The sequence below is a fragment of the Sinohyriopsis cumingii genome, unplaced genomic scaffold (assembly GCF_028554795.1).
Source record: "Sinohyriopsis cumingii isolate HCF-2022 unplaced genomic scaffold, ASM2855479v2 utg000066l, whole genome shotgun sequence".
In the NCBI taxonomy this organism is placed as follows: Eukaryota; Metazoa; Mollusca; class Bivalvia; order Unionida; family Unionidae; genus Sinohyriopsis; species Sinohyriopsis cumingii.
The window spans coordinates 202,001-223,895 of NW_028315866.1; the positions used below are offsets into that span (position 1 = coordinate 202,001).

At 34.0% G+C, this 21,895-nt stretch overlaps 4 non-coding genes across 4 annotated transcripts; all 4 read right to left on the reverse strand.

The window, feature by feature from the left end:
• Positions 1-241: 241 nt before the first annotated feature.
• On the reverse strand, positions 242-325 carry Trnal-cag (transfer RNA leucine (anticodon CAG)). Its single transcript has one exon. It is a non-coding gene; the product is annotated as a tRNA-Leu (tRNA).
• A 6,785-nt stretch (positions 326-7,110) lies between these two features.
• On the reverse strand, positions 7,111-7,194 carry Trnal-cag (transfer RNA leucine (anticodon CAG)). The gene has a single exon. It is a non-coding gene; the product is annotated as a tRNA-Leu (tRNA).
• A 6,773-nt stretch (positions 7,195-13,967) lies between these two features.
• Positions 13,968-14,051, reverse strand: Trnal-cag (transfer RNA leucine (anticodon CAG)). The gene has a single exon. It is a non-coding gene; the product is annotated as a tRNA-Leu (tRNA).
• A 6,772-nt stretch (positions 14,052-20,823) lies between these two features.
• Trnal-cag (transfer RNA leucine (anticodon CAG)) lies at positions 20,824-20,907 on the reverse strand. Its single transcript has one exon. It is a non-coding gene; the product is annotated as a tRNA-Leu (tRNA).
• Between the last annotated feature and the right edge of the window lie 988 nt (positions 20,908-21,895).

Sequence of the window (21,895 nt, forward strand, 5' to 3'; positions counted from 1 at the left end):
TTTTTGTGTGGTGGATAAAGTTATCCACACACTCAAAATATATCTCACTTATATATGAATGCGATCAAACAAATCTTATCAACGTACCTGTAACAAATTAAAACAGCAAAAATGTCTATTAAAGGAAAAAAACTTGAAAATTCACGGAGCGATCATCAAACGTGTTTTCCTTCTGATGTCATAACCGGAAGTCTCTATTTTAGAGTCATAAAAGATACTGCTCTATGACAAAAGAACAGTTTGTCAGAAGTGGGATTCGAACCCACGCCGGGAAGACCCGACTGCGACCTGAACGCAGCGCCTTAGACCGCTCGGCCATCCTGACATATGCATTGCAAAGATCCGAGTGCACATAGAGAGATTGAAGGGCGTATAGGTCAGCATACTGAATAGGACTCGTTGAGGCCTAGAATCATCGACTAATTGAATAAATAGTAAGATTTTGTAACAACAAAGATTTTGTAACAGCACAGGATAATCTCCCATCATCTATATTTTTATCTTTGTACTTGTATATTGTGCCTCTAATAATGATAACATTAACTACAAAGTTATTAATGTTTTCCTTGCAGAGAAGTCGATGAGGGAGGGATTCTACTGTAATTTGAATGCATCATCTTAGACCGCTTGTCCATCCTGATCTATCCATTAGTTTTCTGCACCTTATCTCTTAGAAATACAGTGGAAAGGATACATTAAATGATAGAGACAAATGCAAATGTTAAGTAATAGAGAACAATTGAAATATGAAGGAACAGTGAAAACCTCCAATGTAACAGGTAAGCGTTATTGAACAATGTTATATTATGTATGCATACATCCATAAAGAGAGAGAGAGAGAGAGAGAGAGAGAGAGAGAGAGAGAGAGATGGTGTGTGTGTGTGGGGGGGGGGAAGGGTAGGTGGACGTATATAATTAGACAGGCAGTGGATAGATGGGCATCTTGTTTGTGAATCGCGGTAATATAGCGCCAGCGGGTACTTATATAAAAATGACAATTTCTCATTAACATACAAGAGATAAACTTCTCCTCTCGATAATACCTTGTGCTTATTATAACTGTTTGAGCATAAAGAATAAAAAGGTAACCTTTTTGGGACTCGAATGAATGTGAGTGAAACACTCATGCAGGTAGTATCGCTTTCCCGTCTGTAGATATCCGTGAGATTTGTATGTGTGTGTGTGTCTATATGTGTGTGTGTGTGTGTGTGTGTTAGAGAGAGAGAGAGAGAGAGAGAGAGAGAGAGAGAGAGAGAGAGAGAGGATAACAAGTTAATACATTTGAAGGGCCAGAAAAGCATATTTAACTAAAACAGCTGTTATATGCCAGCATACATGAACGCTGTAAGATTGATGTTTTCTATTTTAGAGTCATAAGAGATACTGCTCTATGACAAAAGAACAGTTTGTCAGAAGTGGGATTCGAACCCACGCCGGGAAGACCCGACTGCGACCTGAACGCATCGCCTTTTTTTTTTTTTTTCTTTCTTTATTCAAAAACGCTTTGTACAGTATAAAAGTTAAAAATATACAGTCAGTATGTACATAGTAGTTTGTAATGCTATATTACAAAATAATGGTTCTACAATAGTATTTTGTAATGCTATATTACAAAACAATGATTCTACAATAGTATTTTGTTAAGCTATATTACAGAACAATGATTCTAAAATTTTATTGTGTAATGTTATAGTACAAAACAATGATTCTACAATGTAATAAACACTTTATCCTCTTCTATTCTCATTAAAGGATTATCTTTTACAAAATACTTCGTAATCAAAGTCTGATTTTTGTCTTTGTAATGTTGATACGCATATAATATATATTTTCTAGTCAAATATTGGAACAATCTTTCGATGTCTATTTGTTTCCCTAATAAAGACATAATGTTTCTTCTTTTGTAAATGCACAATCGAGCAATGCTCAGAATGTAGTTCAAAAAATAACTATTTACTGATTTTGTTTCTTTGTTATATCCTATCATGAGCATTTGTTCAAGAGAAGTGCTATTGAGAACACCAACTCTACAATTTTTAAAAAGAATCTCAACTATATATACAATATAATTCTTAAAAGAGCTTAATTCAGGACATTTCAAAAACATGTGAAATAAATCCTCTGTTTCCAACTGGCACACTGGACATGAGTCATTATCAATTTTGCCATAGTATTTTAGTCTCTCTTTTGTAAATATTCGATTGTGCATTATTCTATAATCCAAATCTATACAATCTGGGGTCTTGAAAGGTAGGTGTATCAATTTCCAGTATTTATGCTTTTCCAAACTAAATATCTTACTCCAAAAGGAAACAGAAGCTGGTTCTTGAAAAATCAACGTACATAAAAGCTTGTAAAATAGTTGTGTTGTACATAAACAGAGGTCATATAATTTTGTATCAACTCTGAGAAACATATTATTTCTCCCATTGGTTACAGTGGGTTTTGACTCTGTTGCAACAATATTTCTCCAGCCTAATGGTATACTTTCTATTATGCAATTATAGTCTTTTTTTATCTTATCTGTTTTGATCTCAGAATTTGATTTGTATATCATTTCTGGAATAGCTCTATAAGGTAGTATTCCAGGTACAAATTCATATGTAATATCCTGAACACGAACAATTCCTGCTTCTATAAATTCTGCGAAAAACAACGTTTTACCAGCACATGTAATATTAGGATTTAAAAAGAGAGGTTGTTCAAAAACATTCCTCACATCAATATTTGTATCGATATTATTTCTAAGTTTTTCCCATGCATGAAACATTTCTCTGTAAAATATAGGTAGGGTATTCAATTGTTGCTTATTTAAAGACATGAGAAACAACTCTTTGGTCAACCTCATGTTCAGGACAGTAGATAAAAAGTGATCAAAGGTATTTTTCCACATAGCATGGCAATTCACATCAAAGTATCTTTTTAAAAATTTTAGTCTGAATGCATACATTTTCATCTTTATATCAGTTAACTGTAGTCCGCCATTTCGCTTATCACCAATTATTGTATAATAGTGAACCAAATGGGACTTTCCTGACCAGATAAATCTGAGAAATAATTGCTTCAATTCATCAGCAATCATATCAGGAAGAGGCTGAACTGACACTATGTACAATACTCTAGAAACTAATAAGTTATTAACAACTGTTACTTTTCCTTGTATTGTCAAATATCTCTGTGACCACAGTTGCAATAAGTTTTTAATTTTAGACAATCTATCATTCCAGTTCAGTTGCTCACATAACTTTGCACATTTTCCCACATAAGCTCCCAAAATTAAGATGACTTGATCACACATTTGAATTTGTAATTGTTTGCAATAATCATCAGTAAGTTTACCAGATCCAATACACAGAAGTTCTGTCTTTTCCTTGTTCACCTTTGCACCAGATCCTTTACAATACAAGTCAAGTACATTAAAAGATTGATTAATGGATTGTGTGTCCGCTAATGTCAAGGTTGTATCATCTGCATGTTGAAAAACTTTACTTGTATTACTAGACAGTGGGAGTGGAATACCTTTGATAGTGGGATTTGCTTTGATAGCGAGTCCTAAGGGTTCTGCTGCTAATACATATAACATTGCTGATATAGGACAACCTTGTCTGACTGAATTTTTAATTAAAAAGGGTTTCGTTAGATGACCATTGCATTTAACACTACTTTTAATTTCATTATAAAATATCTTTATCCACTGAATAAAATTGTCACCAAAACCGAACTTTCGTAACACAGAAATCAAATATGAGTGGCAAACTCTGTCAAACGCTTTTTCTTGATCAATTTTTAAGATATATCCCTCAAGATTGTCTCTCTCAACCATATCTATAATATCTCTTACAGTGACTATAGTATCAGCAATATCTCTCCCAACTATACAACATGTCTGAGTTTGAGAAATAATTTTGGGTAATACCATTTTTAAACGTGTAGACAAAATCCTTGCCAAAATTTTATAATCTACATTAAGTAAACTGATAGGACGCCAATTTTGCAATCTTCTATTATCCCCCTTATTTTTATAAATAAGTGATATAACCCCAAATCTCATTGATCTCGACATAATATTGTCATTCTTAACACTCTGAAAGATGTGCAACAGAATATCATATATACAATCATAAAATTTACAATACCACTCTACTGTCAATCCGTCCGGGCCGGGGCTTTTATTTTTAGCCATCCCTTTTATAGCTGTATGTATTTCATCAACTGTTATTATGGCATCACACATATCTTTATCCTCATCAGATACAGAACAGTTTACAAAATTTAAAAGTGAATCAGTACAATTATCATCAACAGTTACCGAAGAATATAAATGACTATAAAACTGATGTATTTCATCTAAGATTCCGCTTGTATTTGAAATAATTACACCATCATCATCAATCAATTCATTGATTACATTTTTGTTGTGTCGATATTTCTCAAGATTTAGAAAATATTTAGTATTTCTATCGCTTTCAATTGCCCATTTGGCCTTAGATCTCAATATAGCACCCCCGACAAAAATCAGTTTCATAGTCACTTAGCTGATGTTTTAGTTCTTCATATTTGTTAATGTCATATGGTTCTTTATTTGCGACTTTTTCTGAAAATGATTTTAATTTATTTTGCAATGTAAAGTATTCTTGTAATCTTTCCTTATTTCTTCTTGTACAGTATACTTGGGAAAATTTTTTAATTTTGTATTTTACATTATCCCACCAAATGAGTGGTTCACTGAAATACATTTCGTCAGTTTTTCCCTCGGTAAGAATTGATTTCACTCTTTGTACATATTTTTCCTCAAAAAGAACATTGTTATTTAATATCCATAATCCGGGCCCTGTTTCCACTTTGCAGGTATTTAGTTTAAGGTATACAAAAGAATGATCACTAAAGGATGTATCTGCATAATAAATATTTTGCACATTGGAGTGCAATTTTGAGGAAATCAAAAAATAATCTATTCTACTCTGCTTCATTTCGCCTAGTACAACTTGTTTTCTGGAGAAACTACGAGTACTAGGATTTCGTGATCTCCATAAATCGGTAATATTCCTATCATGAATAATTTTATAAAGTTCACGCATTGCTACATCATCAATATGTAAGGCTTTGTTATGTCGATCAATACCTGCTAAAGTTGTATTAAAATCACCAGCCAGGATAGTGCTATCACTAGTACTGTTATGTAAATATGTATTTAGCTTCATGAAAAAGTTAAACTTTTCCTTCACAACATTTGGAGCATAAATATTGATTAAATCAATCACTTTATCATCCATAGCTATTTTAAGATGTAAAATCCTACCCTTTTCAATCATTTCTTGTGTCACCTGATTTCTCAATTCTCTCACTACTAAAACAGCAACACCTGCCCTCCTAATGTCAGCATTACTATAAAATATGTCACCATTCCAAATCTCATTTTCTCTAATACTTTCAACAAACTCATCATCCCAAAAGGTTTCTTGCAATAATAAAATATGGCCTCTTTTCTCTTTAAATATTTCTAAAACAGACTTTAGTTTATTCAAATTACGCAAGCCATTTACATTTAGAGATACAATATTTAAAGCCATGATTATGATGAGTGTATTGAAAGTATTAAAAAATGTTGAGTGTTTGATCATTTCTTCATAGGTGTTCGTCGCATGCTATTCATCTTCATATTAGGTACTGGATTAAACCTTCTCCTTCTCCTTTGTACTACTTTGAAATTTTCGATATTAGTACCGTTTTCTTGACATGTACGTGATTCGTTTGATCTTTCAACAACGTCTGCAGCCATCTTCCTGTCATCATCTGAATCTGTCCCCGATCCATCTCCAATTGTATGATTGTTGTTTACTTCCTCAGATTCTATTTCTACATTGGTCATATCAACTCCAATTCTTTCTTTTTCTTCCCCACTTTCTCCACTCTCATTATCTTTTTTTGCATTCTCAATTTCTTCTTTATCATCTTCGTCACTCTGTAACTCCAATATGTCTTCCCTCATATCATCATCAACTTGCGAATGAATGCCTGTAATGGCCTCTCTGTAACACATACATGTTTGCGCCTCTTTGTGGCATTTGTCGCATATCCTGCATGTACACATAAGAGGAAAACTTCCACAACTTTCACATCTTTGCCTTGTGCAATTTTTTGCTACATGGCCTTGCTCCCCACACTTGTAGCATACAAAATCAGGGCAGTCTTTTATAACATGTCCCGGATCAAGACATCTAGAACATACCTTAACTTGATTATTGTGTAATACTCTAAAGTATTGTTGACCATTGACAGTCTGAAATTTCAGACTGTAAGGCAAGGATTTTACCTGCTGTGGAAATTTACATTTGACATAACGAGTCCCATCAGCCACACTAGTTCCAGGATAATATCTGCGTTGAATGGGAGAAAGAAGTTCTACTCCGTATTCACCGAGCTTCATACTTATATCATCATCTGTGATGTATGCTGGTAAATGAAGAATTGACACAATAATAGTGTCTGAATATAAAAGAGTACAATCAAAGTGTTCACTTCCAATATCAATTCCACACAAGGTATTATATGCTACTTCCTTACTCGGTAGTGTGACCTCATACAAATTTGCACCTTTGGGCACAACTGCATAGACCGACATATCTCCGGTTAATTCTTCTACACTTCTAACAATATCACTTGCCTTTATTTTCTTCACATCCTTTACATCAATCACCACGGTACATTCTTTCCCAAAACGACGAGAAGCTCCTGTCTGTCTATCGATGTTACTCGACATGCCATTCTTATTGTTAGCTATTCCACTGGTGTCATTAGAGTGTGAGTCAGCTCCTTGTGCTGCACGTGCAGCACGACCAGGCTTTGTATTCATTGTCACAGAAAAAAATTTTTTGTGTGGTGGATAAAGTTATCCACACACTCAAAATATATCTCACTTATATATGAATGCGATCAAACAAATCTTATCAACGTACCTGTAACAAATTAAAACAGCAAAAATGTCTATTAAAGGAAAAAAACTTGAAAATTCACGGAGCGATCATCAAACGTGTTTTCCTTCTGATGTCATAACCGGAAGTCTCTATTTTAGAGTCATAAAAGATACTGCTCTATGACAAAAGAACAGTTTGTCAGAAGTGGGATTCGAACCCACGCCGGGAAGACCCGACTGCGACCTGAACGCAGCGCCTTAGACCGCTCGGCCATCCTGACATATGCATTGCAAAGATCCGAGTGCACATAGAGAGACTGAAGGGCGTATAGGTCAGCATACTGAATAGGACTCGTTGAGGCCTAGAATCATCGACTAATTGAATAAATAGTAAGATTTTGTAACAACAAAGATTTTGTAACAGCACAGGATAATCTCCCATCATCTATATTTTTATCTTTGTACTTGTATATTGTGCCTCTAATAATGATAACATTAACTACAAAGTTATTAATGTTTTCCTTTGCAAGAAGTCGATGAGGGAGGGATTCTACTGTAATTTGAATGCATCATCTTAGACCGCTTGTCCATCCTGATCTATCCATTAGTTTTCTGCACCTTATCTCTTAGAAATACAGTGGAAAGGATACATTAAATGATAGAGACAAATGCAAATGTTAAGTAATAGAGAACAATTGAAATATGAAGGAACAGTGAAAACCTCCAATGTAACAGGTAAGCGTTATTGAACAATGTTATATTATGTATGCATACATCCATAGAGAGAGAGAGAGAGAGAGAGAGAGAGAGAGAGATGGTGTGTGTGTGTGTGGGGGGGGGGGGAAGGGTAGGTGGACGTATATAATTAGACAGGCAGTGGATAGATGGGCATCTTGTTTGTGAATCGCGGGAATATAGCGCCAGCGGGTACTTATATAAAAATGACAATTTCTCATTAACATACAAGAGATAAACTTCTCCTCTCGATAATACCTTGTGCTTATTATAACTGTTTGAGCATAAAGAATAAAAAGGTAACCTTTTTGGGACTCGAATGAATGTGAGTGAAACACTCATGCAGGTAGTATCGCTTTCCCGTCTGTAGATATCCGTGAGATTTGTATGTGTGTGTGTGTCTATATGTGTGTGTGTGTGTGTGTGTGTTAGAGAGAGAGAGAGAGAGAGAGAGAGAGAGAGAGAGAGAGAGGATAACAAGTTAATACATTTGAAGGGCCAGAAAAGCATATTTAACTAAAACAGCTGTTATATGCCAGCATACATGAACGCTGTAAGATTGATGTTTTCTATTTTAGAGTCATAAGAGATACTGCTCTATGACAAAAGAACAGTTTGTCAGAAGTGGGATTCGAACCCACGCCGGGAAGACCCGACTGCGACCTGAACGCATCGCCTTTTTTTTTTTTTTTCTTTCTTTATTCAAAAACGCTTTGTACAGTATAAAAGTTAAAAATATACAGTCAGTATGTACATAGTAGTTTGTAATGCTATATTACAAAATAATGGTTCTACAATAGTATTTTGTAATGCTATATTACAAAACAATGATTCTACAATAGTATTTTGTTAAGCTATATTACAGAACAATGATTCTAAAATTTTATTGTGTAATGTTATAGTACAAAACAATGATTCTACAATGTAATAAACACTTTATCCTCTTCTATTCTCATTAAAGGATTATCTTTTACAAAATACTTCGTAATCAAAGTCTGATTTTTGTCTTTGTAATGTTGATACGCATATAATATATATTTTCTAGTCAAATATTGGAACAATCTTTCGATGTCTATTTGTTTCCCTAATAAAGACATAATGTTTCTTCTTTTGTAAATGCACAATCGAGCAATGCTCAGAATGTAGTTCAAAAAATAACTATTTACTGATTTTGTTTCTTTGTTATATCCTATCATGAGCATTTGTTCAAGAGAAGTGCTATTGAGAACACCAACTCTACAATTTTTAAAAAGAATCTCAACTATATATACAATATAATTCTTAAAAGAGCTTAATTCAGGACATTTCAAAAACATGTGAAATAAATCCTCTGTTTCCAACTGGCACACTGGACATGAGTCATTATCAATTTTGCCATAGTATTTTAGTCTCTCTTTTGTAAATATTCGATTGTGCATTATTCTATAATCCAAATCTATACAATCTGGGGTCTTGAAAGGTAGGTGTATCAATTTCCAGTATTTATGCTTTTCCAAACTAAATATCTTACTCCAAAAGGAAACAGAAGCTGGTTCTTGAAAAATCAACGTACATAAAAGCTTGTAAAATAGTTGTGTTGTACATAAACAGAGGTCATATAATTTTGTATCAACTCTGAGAAACATATTATTTCTCCCATTGGTTACAGTGGGTTTTGACTCTGTTGCAACAATATTTCTCCAGCCTAATGGTATACTTTCTATTATGCAATTATAGTCTATTTTTATCTTATCTGTTTTGATCTCAGAATTTGATTTGTATATCATTTCTGGAATAGCTCTATAAGGTAGTATTCCAGGTACAAATTCATATGTAATATCCTGAACACGAACAATTCCTGCTTCTATAAATTCTGCGAAAAACAACGTTTTACCAGCACATGTAATATTAGGATTTAAAAAGAGAGGTTGTTCAAAAACATTCCTCACATCAATATTTGTATCGATATTATTTCTAAGTTTTTCCCATGCATGAAACATTCCTCTGTAAAATATAGGTAGGGTATTCAATTGTTGCTTATTTAAAGACATGAGAAACAACTCTTTGGTCAACCTCATGTTCAGGACAGTAGATAAAAAGTGATCAAAGGTATTTTTCCACATAGCATGGCAATTCACATCAAAGTATCTTTTTAAAAATTTTAGTCTGAATGCATACATTTTCATCTTTATATCAGTTAACTGTAGTCCGCCATTTCGCTTATCACCAATTATTGTATAATAGTGAACCAAATGGGACTTTCCTGACCAGATAAATCTGAGAAATAATTGCTTCAATTCATCAGCAATCATATCAGGAAGAGGCTGAACTGACACTATGTACAATACTCTAGAAACTAATAAGTTATTAACAACTGTTACTTTTCCTTGTATTGTCAAATATCTCTGTGACCACAGTTGCAATAAGTTTTTAATTTTAGACAATCTATCATTCCAGTTCAGTTGCTCACATAACTTTGCACATTTTCCCACATAAGCTCCCAAAATTAAGATGACTTGATCACACATTTGAATTTGTAATTGTTTGCAATAATCATCAGTAAGTTTACCAGATCCAATACACAGAAGTTCTGTCTTTTCCTTGTTCACCTTTGCACCAGATCCTTTACAATACAAGTCAAGTACATTAAAAGATTGATTAATGGATTGTGTGTCCGCTAATGTCAAGGTTGTATCATCTGCATGTTGAAAAACTTTACTTGTATTACTAGACAGTGGGAGTGGAATACCTTTGATAGTGGGATTTGCTTTGATAGCGAGTCCTAAGGGTTCTGCTGCTAATACATATAACATTGCTGATATAGGACAACCTTGTCTGACTGAATTTTTAATTAAAAAGGGTTTCGTTAGATGACCATTGCATTTAACACTACTTTTAATTTCATTATAAAATATCTTTATCCACTGAATAAAATTGTCACCAAAACCGAACTTTCGTAACACAGAAATCAAATATGAGTGGCAAACTCTGTCAAACGCTTTTTCTTGATCAATTTTTAAGATATATCCCTCAAGATTGTCTCTCTCAACCATATCTATAATATCTCTTACAGTGACTATAGTATCAGCAATATCTCTCCCAACTATACAACATGTCTGAGTTTGAGAAATAATTTTGGGTAATACCATTTTTAAACGTGTAGACAAAATCCTTGCCAAAATTTTATAATCTACATTAAGTAAACTGATAGGACGCCAATTTTGCAATCTTCTATTATCCCCCTTATTTTTATAAATAAGTGATATAACCCCAAATCTCATTGATCTCGACATAATATTGTCATTCTTAACACTCTGAAAGATGTGCAACAGAATATCATATATACAATCATAAAATTTACAATACCACTCTACTGTCAATCCGTCCGGGCCGGGGCTTTTATTTTTAGCCATCCCTTTTATAGCTGTATGTATTTCATCAACTGTTATTATGGCATCACACATATCTTTATCCTCATCAGATACAGAACAGTTTACAAAATTTAAAAGTGAATCAGTACAATTATCATCAACAGTTACCGAAGAATATAAATGACTATAAAACTGATGTATTTCATCTAAGATTCCGCTTGTATTTGAAATAATTACACCATCATCATCAATCAATTCATTGATTACATTTTTGTTGTGTCGATATTTCTCAAGATTTAGAAAATATTTAGTATTTCTATCGCTTTCAATTGCCCATTTGGCCTTAGATCTCAATATAGCACCCCCGACAAAAATCAGTTTCATAGTCACTTAGCTGATGTTTTAGTTCTTCATATTTGTTAATGTCATATGGTTCTTTATTTGCGACTTTTTCTGAAAATGATTTTAATTTATTTTGCAATGTAAAGTATTCTTGTAATCTTTCCTTATTTCTTCTTGTACAGTATACTTGGGAAAATTTTTTAATTTTGTATTTTACATTATCCCACCAAATGAGTGGTTCACTGAAATACATTTCGTCAGTTTTTCCCTCGGTAAGAATTTATTTCACTCTTTGTACATATTTTTCCTCAAAAAGAACATTGTTATTTAATATCCATAATCCGGGCCCTGTTTCCACTTTGCAGGTATTTAGTTTAAGGTATACAAAAGAATGATCACTAAAGGATGTATCTGCATAATAAATATTTTGCACATTGGAGTGCAATTTTGAGGAAATCAAAAAATAATCTATTCTACTCTGCTTCATTTCGCCTAGTACAACTTGTTTTCTGGAGAAACTACGAGTACTAGGATTTCGTGATCTCCATAAATCGGTAATATTCCTATCATGAATAATTTTATAAAGTTCACGCATTGCTACATCATCAATATGTAAGGCTTTGTTATGTCGATCAATACCTGCTAAAGTTGTATTAAAATCACCAGCCAGGATAGTGCTATCACTAGTACTGTTATGTAAATATGTATTTAGCTTCATGAAAAAGTTAAACTTTTCCTTCACAACATTTGGAGCATAAATATTGATTAAATCAATCACTTTATCATCCATAGCTATTTTAAGATGTAAAATCCTACCCTTTTCAATCATTTCTTGTGTCACCTGATTTCTCAATTCTCTCACTACTAAAACAGCAACACCTGTCCTCCTAATGTCAGCATTACTATAAAATATGTCACCATTCCAAATCTCATTTTCTCTAATACTTTCAACAAACTCATCATCCCAAAAGGTTTCTTGCAATAATAAAATATGGCCTCTTTTCTCTTTAAATATTTCTAAAACAGACTTTAGTTTATTCAAATTACGCAAGCCATTTACATTTAGAGATACAATATTTAAAGCCATGATTATGATGAGTGTATTGAAAGTATTAAAAAATGTTGAGTGTTTGATCATTTCTTCATAGGTGTTCGTCGCATGCTATTCATCTTCATATTAGGTACTGGATTAAACCTTCTCCTTCTCCTTTGTACTACTTTGAAATTTTCGATATTAGTACCGTTTTCTTGACATGTACGTGATTCGTTTGATCTTTCAACAACGTCTGCAGCCATCTTCCTGTCATCATCTGAATCTGTCCCCGATCCATCTCCAATTGTATGATTGTTGTTTACTTCCTCAGATTCTATTTCTACATTGGTCATATCAACTCCAATTCTTTCTTTTTCTTCCCCACTTTCTCCACTCTCATTATCTTTTTTTGCATTCTCAATTTCTTCTTTATCATCTTCGTCACTCTGTAACTCCAATATGTCTTCCCTCATATCATCATCAACTTGCGAATGAATGCCTGTAATGGCCTCTCTGTAACACATACATGTTTGCGCCTCTTTGTGGCATTTGTCGCATATCCTGCATGTACACATAAGAGGAAAACTTCCACAACTTTCACATCTTTACCTTGTGCAATTTTTTGCTACATGGCCTTGCTCCCCACACTTGTAGCATACAAAATCAGGGCAGTCTTTTATAACATGTCCCGGATCAAGACATCTAGAACATACCTTAACTTGATTATTGTGTAATACTCTAAAGTATTGTTGACCATTGACAGTCTGAAATTTCAGACTGTAAGGCAAGGATTTTACCTGCTGTGGAAATTTACATTTGACATAACGAGTCCCATCAGCCACACTAGTTCCAGGATAATATCTGCGTTGAATGGGAGAAAGAAGTTCTACTCCGTATTCACCGAGCTTCATACTTATATCATCATCTGTGATGTATGCTGGTAAATGAAGAATTGACACAATAATAGTGTCTGAATATAAAAGAGTACAATCAAAGTGTTCACTTCCAATATCAATTCCACACAAGGTATTATATGCTACTTCCTTACTCGGTAGTGTGACCTCATACAAATTTGCACCTTTGGGCACAACTGCATAGACCGACATATCTCCGGTTAATTCTTCTACACTTCTAACAATATCACTTGCCTTTATTTTCTTCACATCCTTTACATCAATCACCACGGTACATTCTTTCCCAAAACGACGAGAAGCTCCTGTCTGTCTATCGATGTTACTCGACATGCCATTCTTATTGTTAGCTATTCCACTGGTGTCATTAGAGTGTGAGTCAGCTCCTTGTGCTGCACGTGCAGCACGACCAGGCTTTGTATTCATTGTCACAGAAAAAAATTTTTTGTGTGGTGGATAAAGTTATCCACACACTCAAAATATATCTCACTTATATATGAATGCGATCAAACAAATCTTATCAACGTACCTGTAACAAATTAAAACAGCAAAAATGTCTATTAAAGGAAAAAAACTTGAAAATTCACGGAGCGATCATCAAACGTGTTTTCCTTCTGATGTCATAACCGGAAGTCTCTATTTTAGAGTCATAAAAGATACTGCTCTATGACAAAAGAACAGTTTGTCAGAAGTGGGATTCGAACCCACGCCGGGAAGACCCGACTGCGACCTGAACGCAGCGCCTTAGACCGCTCGGCCATCCTGACATATGCATTGCAAAGATCCGAGTGCACATAGAGAGATTGAAGGGCGTATAGGTCAGCATACTGAATAGGACTCGTTGAGGCCTAGAATCATCGACTAATTGAATAAATAGTAAGATTTTGTAACAACAAAGATTTTGTAACAGCACAGGATAATCTCCCATCATCTATATTTTTATCTTTGTACTTGTATATTGTGCCTCTAATAATGATAACATTAACTACAAAGTTATTAATGTTTTCCTTGCAGAGAAGTCGATGAGGGAGGGATTCTACTGTAATTTGAATGCATCATCTTAGACCGCTTGTCCATCCTGATCTATCCATTAGTTTTCTGCACCTTATCTCTTAGAAATACAGTGGAAAGGATACATTAAATGATAGAGACAAATGCAAATGTTAAGTAATAGAGAACAATTGAAATATGAAGGAACAGTGAAAACCTCCAATGTAACAGGTAAGCGTTATTGAACAATGTTATATTATGTATGCATACATCCATAAAGAGAGAGAGAGAGAGAGAGAGAGAGAGAGAGAGAGAGATGGTGTGTGTGTGTGGGGGGGGGGGAAGGGTAGGTGGACGTATATAATTAGACAGGCAGTGGATAGATGGGCATCTTGTTTGTGAATCGCGGGAATATAGCGCCAGCGGGTACTTATATAAAAATGACAATTTCTCATTAACATACAAGAGATAAACTTCTCCTCTCGATAATACCTTGTGCTTATTATAACTGTTTGAGCATAAAGAATAAAAAGGTAACCTTTTTGGGACTCGAATGAATGTGAGTGAAACACTCATGCAGGTAGTATCGCTTTCCCGTCTGTAGATATCCGTGAGATTTGTATGTGTGTGTGTGTCTATATGTGTGTGTGTGTGTGTGTGTGTTAGAGAGAGAGAGAGAGAGAGAGAGAGAGAGAGAGAGAGGATAACAAGTTAATACATTTGAAGGGCCAGAAAAGCATATTTAACTAAAACAGCTGTTATATGCCAGCATACATGAACGCTGTAAGATTGATGTTTTCTATTTTAGAGTCATAAGAGATACTGCTCTATGACAAAAGAACAGTTTGTCAGAAGTGGGATTCGAACCCACGCCGGGAAGACCCGACTGCGACCTGAACGCATCGCCTTTTTTTTTGTTTTTCTTTCTTTATTCAAAAACGCTTTGTACAGTATAAAAGTTAAAAATATACAGTCAGTATGTACATAGTAGTTTGTAATGCTATATTACAAAATAATGGTTCTACAATAGTATTTTGTAATGCTATATTACAAAACAATGATTCTACAATAGTATTTTGTTAAGCTATATTACAGAACAATGATTCTAAAATTTTATTGTGTAATGTTATAGTACAAAACAATGATTCTACAATGTAATAAACACTTTATCCTCTTCTATTCTCATTAAAGGATTATCTTTTACAAAATACTTCGTAATCAAAGTCTGATTTTTGTCTTTGTAATGTTGATACGCATATAATATATATTTTCTAGTCAAATATTGGAACAATCTTTCGATGTCTATTTGTTTCCCTAATAAAGACATAATGTTTCTTCTTTTGTAAATGCACAATCGAGCAATGCTCAGAATGTAGTTCAAAAAATAACTATTTACTGATTTTGTTTCTTTGTTATATCCTATCATGAGCATTTGTTCAAGAGAAGTGCTATTGAGAACACCAACTCTACAATTTTTAAAAAGAATCTCAACTATATATACAATATAATTCTTAAAAGAGCTTAATTCAGGACATTTCAAAAACATGTGAAATAAATCCTCTGTTTCCAACTGGCACACTGGACATGAGTCATTATCAATTTTGCCATAGTATTTTAGTCTCTCTTTTGTAAATATTCGATTGTGCATTATTCTATAATCCAAATCTATACAATCTGGGGTCTTGAAAGGTAGGTGTATCAATTTCCAGTATTTATGCTTTTCCAAACTAAATATCTTACTCCAAAAGGAAACAGAAGCTGGTTCTTGAAAAATCAACGTACATAAAAGCTTGTAAAATAGTTGTGTTGTACATAAACAGAGGTCATATAATTTTGTATCAACTCTGAGAAACATATTATTTCTCCCATTGGTTACAGTGGGTTTTGACTCTGTTGCAACAATATTTCTCCAGCCTAATGGTATACTTTCTATTATGCAATTATAGTCTTTTTTTATCTTATCTGTTTTGATCTCAGAATTTGATTTGTATATCATTTCTGGAATAGCTCTATAAGGTAGTATTCCAGGTACAAATTCATATGTAATATCCTGAACACGAACAATTCCTGCTTCTATAAATTCTGCGAAAAACAACGTTTTACCAGCACATGTAATATTAGGATTTAAAAAGAGAGGTTGTTCAAAAACATTCCTCACATCAATATTTGTATCGATATTATTTCTAAGTTTTTCCCATGCATGAAACATTTCTCTGTAAAATATAGGTAGGGTATTCAATTGTTGCTTATTTAAAGACATGAGAAACAACTCTTTGGTCAACCTCATGTTCAGGACAGTAGATAAAAAGTGATCAAAGGTATTTTTCCACATAGCATGGCAATTCACATCAAAGTATCTTTTTAAAAATTTTAGTCTGAATGCATACATTTTCATCTTTATATCAGTTAACTGTAGTCCGCCATTTCGCTTATCACCAATTATTGTATAATAGTGAACCAAATGGGACTTTCCTGACCAGATAAATCTGAGAAATAATTGCTTCAATTCATCAGCAATCATATCAGGAAGAGGCTGAACTGACACTATGTACAATACTCTAGAAACTAATAAGTTATTAACAACTGTTACTTTTCCTTGTATTGTCAAATATCTCTGTGACCACAGTTGCAATAAGTTTTTAATTTTAGACAATCTATCATTCCAGTTCAGTTGCTCACATAACTTTGCACATTTTCCCACATAAGCTCCCAAAATTAAGATGACTTGATCACACATTTGAATTTGTAATTGTTTGCAATAATCATCAGTAAGTTTACCAGATCCAATACACAGAAGTTCTGTCTTTTCCTTGTTCACCTTTGCACCAGATCCTTTACAATACAAGTCAAGTACATTAAAAGATTGATTAATGGATTGTGTGTCCGCTAATGTCAAGGATGTATCATCTGCATGTTGAAAAACTTTACTTGTATTACTAGACAGTGGGAGTGGAATACCTTTGATAGTGGGATTTGCTTTGATAGCGAGTCCTAAGGGTTCTGCTGCTAATACATATAACATTGCTGATATAGGACAACCTTGTCTGACTGAATTTTTAATTAAAAAGGGTTTCGTTAGATGACCATTGCATTTAACACTACTTTTAATTTCATTATAAAATATCTTTATCCACTGAATAAAATTGTCACCAAAACCGAACTTTCGTAACACAGAAATCAAATATGAGTGGCAAACTCTGTCAAACGCTTTTTCTTGATCAATTTTTAAGATATATCCCTCAAGATTGTCTCTCTCAACCATATCTATAATATCTCTTACAGTGACTATAGTATCAGCAATATCTCTCCCAACTATACAACATGTCTGAGTTTGAGAAATAATTTTGGGTAATACCATTTTTAAACGTGTAGACAAAATCCTTGCCAAAATTTTATAATCTACATTAAGTAAACTGATAGGACGCCAATTTTGCAATCTTCTATTATCCCCCTTATTTTTATAAATAAGTGATATAACCCCAAATCTCATTGATCTCGACATAATATTGTCATTCTTAACACTCTGAAAGATGTGCAACAGAATATCATATATACAATCATAAAATTTACAATACCACTCTACTGTCAATCCGTCCGGGCCGGGGCTTTTATTTTTAGCCATCCCTTTTATAGCTGTATGTATTTCATCAACTGTTATTATGGCATCACACATATCTTTATCCTCATCAGATACAGAACAGTTTACAAAATTTAAAAGTGAATCAGTACAATTATCATCAACAGTTACCGAAGAATATAAATGACTATAAAACTGATGTATTTCATCTAAGATTCCGCTTGTATTTGAAATAATTACACCATCATCATCAATCAATTCATTGATTACATTTTTGTTGTGTCGATATTTCTCAAGATTTAGAAAATATTTAGTATTTCTATCGCTTTCAATTGCCCATTTGGCCTTAGATCTCAATATAGCACCCCCGACAAAAATCAGTTTCATAGTCACTTAGCTGATGTTTTAGTTCTTCATATTTGTTAATGTCATATGGTTCTTTATTTGCGACTTTTTCTGAAAATGATTTTAATTTATTTTGCAATGTAAAGTATTCTTGTAATCTTTCCTTATTTCTTCTTGTACAGTATACTTGGGAAAATTTTTTAATTTTGTATTTTACATTATCCCACCAAATGAGTGGTTCACTGAAATACATTTCGTCAGTTTTTCCCTCGGTAAGAATTGATTTCACTCTTTGTACATATTTTTCCTCAAAAAGAACATTGTTATTTAATATCCATAATCCGGGCCCTGTTTCCACTTTGCAGGTATTTAGTTTAAGGTATACAAAAGAATGATCACTAAAGGATGTATCTGCATAATAAATATTTTGCACATTGGAGTGCAATTTTGAGGAAATCAAAAAATAATCTATTCTACTCTGCTTCATTTCGCCTAGTACAACTTGTTTTCTGGAGAAACTACGAGTACTAGGATTTCGTGATCTCCATAAATCGGTAATATTCCTATCATGAATAATTTTATAAAGTTCACGCATTGCTACATCATCAATATGTAAGGCTTTGTTATGTCGATCAATACCTGCTAAAGTTGTATTAAAATCACCAGCCAGGATAGTGCTATCACTAGTACTGTTATGTAAATATGTATTTAGCTTCATGAAAAAGTTAAACTTTTCCTTCACAACATTTGGAGCATAAATATTGATTAAATCAATCACTTTATCATCCATAGCTATTTTAAGATGTAAAATCCTACCCTTTTCAATCATTTCTTGTGTCACCTGATTTCTCAATTCTCTCACTACTAAAACAGCAACACCTGTCCTCCTAATGTCAGCATTACTATAAAATATGTCACCATTCCAAATCTCATTTTCTCTAATACTTTCAACAAACTCATCATCCCAAAAGGTTTCTTGCAATAATAAAATATGGCCTCTTTTCTCTTTAAATATTTCTAAAACAGACTTTAGTTTATTCAAATTACGCAAGCCATTTACATTTAGAGATACAATATTTAAAGCCATGATTATGATGAGTGTATTGAAAGTATTAAAAAATGTTGAGTGTTTGATCATTTCTTCATAGGTGTTCGTCGCATGCTATTCATCTTCATATTAGGTACTGGATTAAACCTTCTCCTTCTCCTTTGTACTACTTTGAAATTTTCGATATTAGTACCGTTTTCTTGACATGTACGTGATTCGTTTGATCTTTCAACAACGTCTGCAGCCATCTTCCTGTCATCATCTGAATCTGTCCCCGATCCATCTCCAATTGTATGATTGTTGTTTACTTCCTCAGATTCTATTTCTACATTGGTCATATCAACTCCAATTCTTTCTTTTTCTTCCCCACTTTCTCCACTCTCATTATCTTTTTTTGCATTCTCAATTTCTTCTTTATCATCTTCGTCACTCTGTAACTCCAATATGTCTTCCCTCATATCATCATCAACTTGCGAATGAATGCCTGTAATGGCCTCTCTGTAACACATACATGTTTGCGCCTCTTTGTGGCATTTGTCGCATATCCTGCATGTACACATAAGAGGAAAACTTCCACAACTTTCACATCTTTACCTTGTGCAATTTTTTGCTACATGGCCTTGCTCCCCACACTTGTAGCATACAAAATCAGGGCAGTCTTTTATAACATGTCCCGGATCAAGACATCTAGAACATACCTTAACTTGATTATTGTGTAATACTCTAAAGTATTGTTGACCATTGACAGTCTGAAATTTCAGACTGTAAGGCAAGGATTTTACCTGCTGTGGAAATTTACATTTGACATAACGAGTCCCATCAGCCACACTAGTTCCAGGATAATATCTGCGTTGAATGGGAGAAAGAAGTTCTACTCCGTATTCACCGAGCTTCATACTTATATCATCATCTGTGATGTATGCTGGTAAATGAAGAATTGACACAATAATAGTGTCTGAATATAAAAGAGTACAATCAAAGTGTTCACTTCCAATATCAATTCCACACAAGGTATTATATGCTACTTCCTTACTCGGTAGTGTGACCTCATACAAATTTGCACCTTTGGGCACAACTGCATAGACCGACATATCTCCGGTTAATTCTTCTACACTTCTAACAATATCACTTGCCTTTATTTTCTTCACATCCTTTACATCAATCACCACGGTACATTCTTTCCCAAAACGACGAGAAGCTCCTGTCTGTCTATCGATGTTACTCGACATGCCATTCTTATTGTTAGCTATTCCACTGGTGTCATTAGAGTGTGAGTCAGCTCCTTGTGCTGCACGTGCAGCACGACCAGGCTTTGTATTCATTGTCACAGAAAAAAATTTTTTGTGTGGTGGATAAAGTTATCCACACACTCAAAATATATCTCACTTATATATGAATGCGATCAAACAAATCTTATCAACGTACCTGTAACAAATTAAAACAGCAAAAATGTCTATTAAAGGAAAAAAACTTGAAAATTCACGGAGCGATCATCAAACGTGTTTTCCTTCTGATGTCATAACCGGAAGTCTCTATTTTAGAGTCATAAAAGATACTGCTCTATGACAAAAGAACAGTTTGTCAGAAGTGGGATTCGAACCCACGCCGGGAAGACCCGACTGCGACCTGAACGCAGCGCCTTAGACCGCTCGGCCATCCTGACATATGCATTGCAAAGATCCGAGTGCACATAGAGAGATTGAAGGGCGTATAGGTCAGCATACTGAATAGGACTCGTTGAGGCCTAGAATCATCGACTAATTGAATAAATAGTAAGATTTTGTAACAACAAAGATTTTGTAACAGCACAGGATAATCTCCCATCATCTATATTTTTATCTTTGTACTTGTATATTGTGCCTCTAATAATGATAACATTAACTACAAAGTTATTAATGTTTTCCTTGCAGAGAAGTCGATGAGGGAGGGATTCTACTGTAATTTGAATGCATCATCTTAGACCGCTTGTCCATCCTGATCTATCCATTAGTTTTCTGCACCTTATCTCTTAGAAATACAGTGGAAAGGATACATTAAATGATAGAGACAAATGCAAATGTTAAGTAATAGAGAACAATTGAAATATGAAGGAACAGTGAAAACCTCCAATGTAACAGGTAAGCGTTATTGAACAATGTTATATTATGTATGCATACATCCATAAAGAGAGAGAGAGAGAGAGAGAGAGAGAGAGAGAGAGATGGTGTGTGTGTGTGGGGGGGGGGAAGGGTAGGTGGACGTATATAATTAGACAGGCAGTGGATAGATGGGCATCTTGTTTGTGAATCGCGGGAATATAGCGCCAGCGGGTACTTATATAAAAATGACAATTTCTCATTAACATACAAGAGATAAACTTCTCCTCTCGATAATACCTTGTGCTTATTATAACTGTTTGAGCATAAAGAATAAAAAGGTAACCTTTTTGGGACTCGAATGAATGTGAGTGAAACACTCATGCAGGTAGTATCGCTTTCCCGTCTGTAGATATCCGTGAGATTTGTATGTGTGTGTGTGTCTATATGTGTGTGTGTGTGTGTGTGTGTTAGAGAGAGAGAGAGAGAGAGAGAGAGAGAGAGAGAGAGGATAACAAGTTAATACATTTGAAGGGCCAGAAAAGCATATTTAACTAAAACAGCTGTTATATGCCA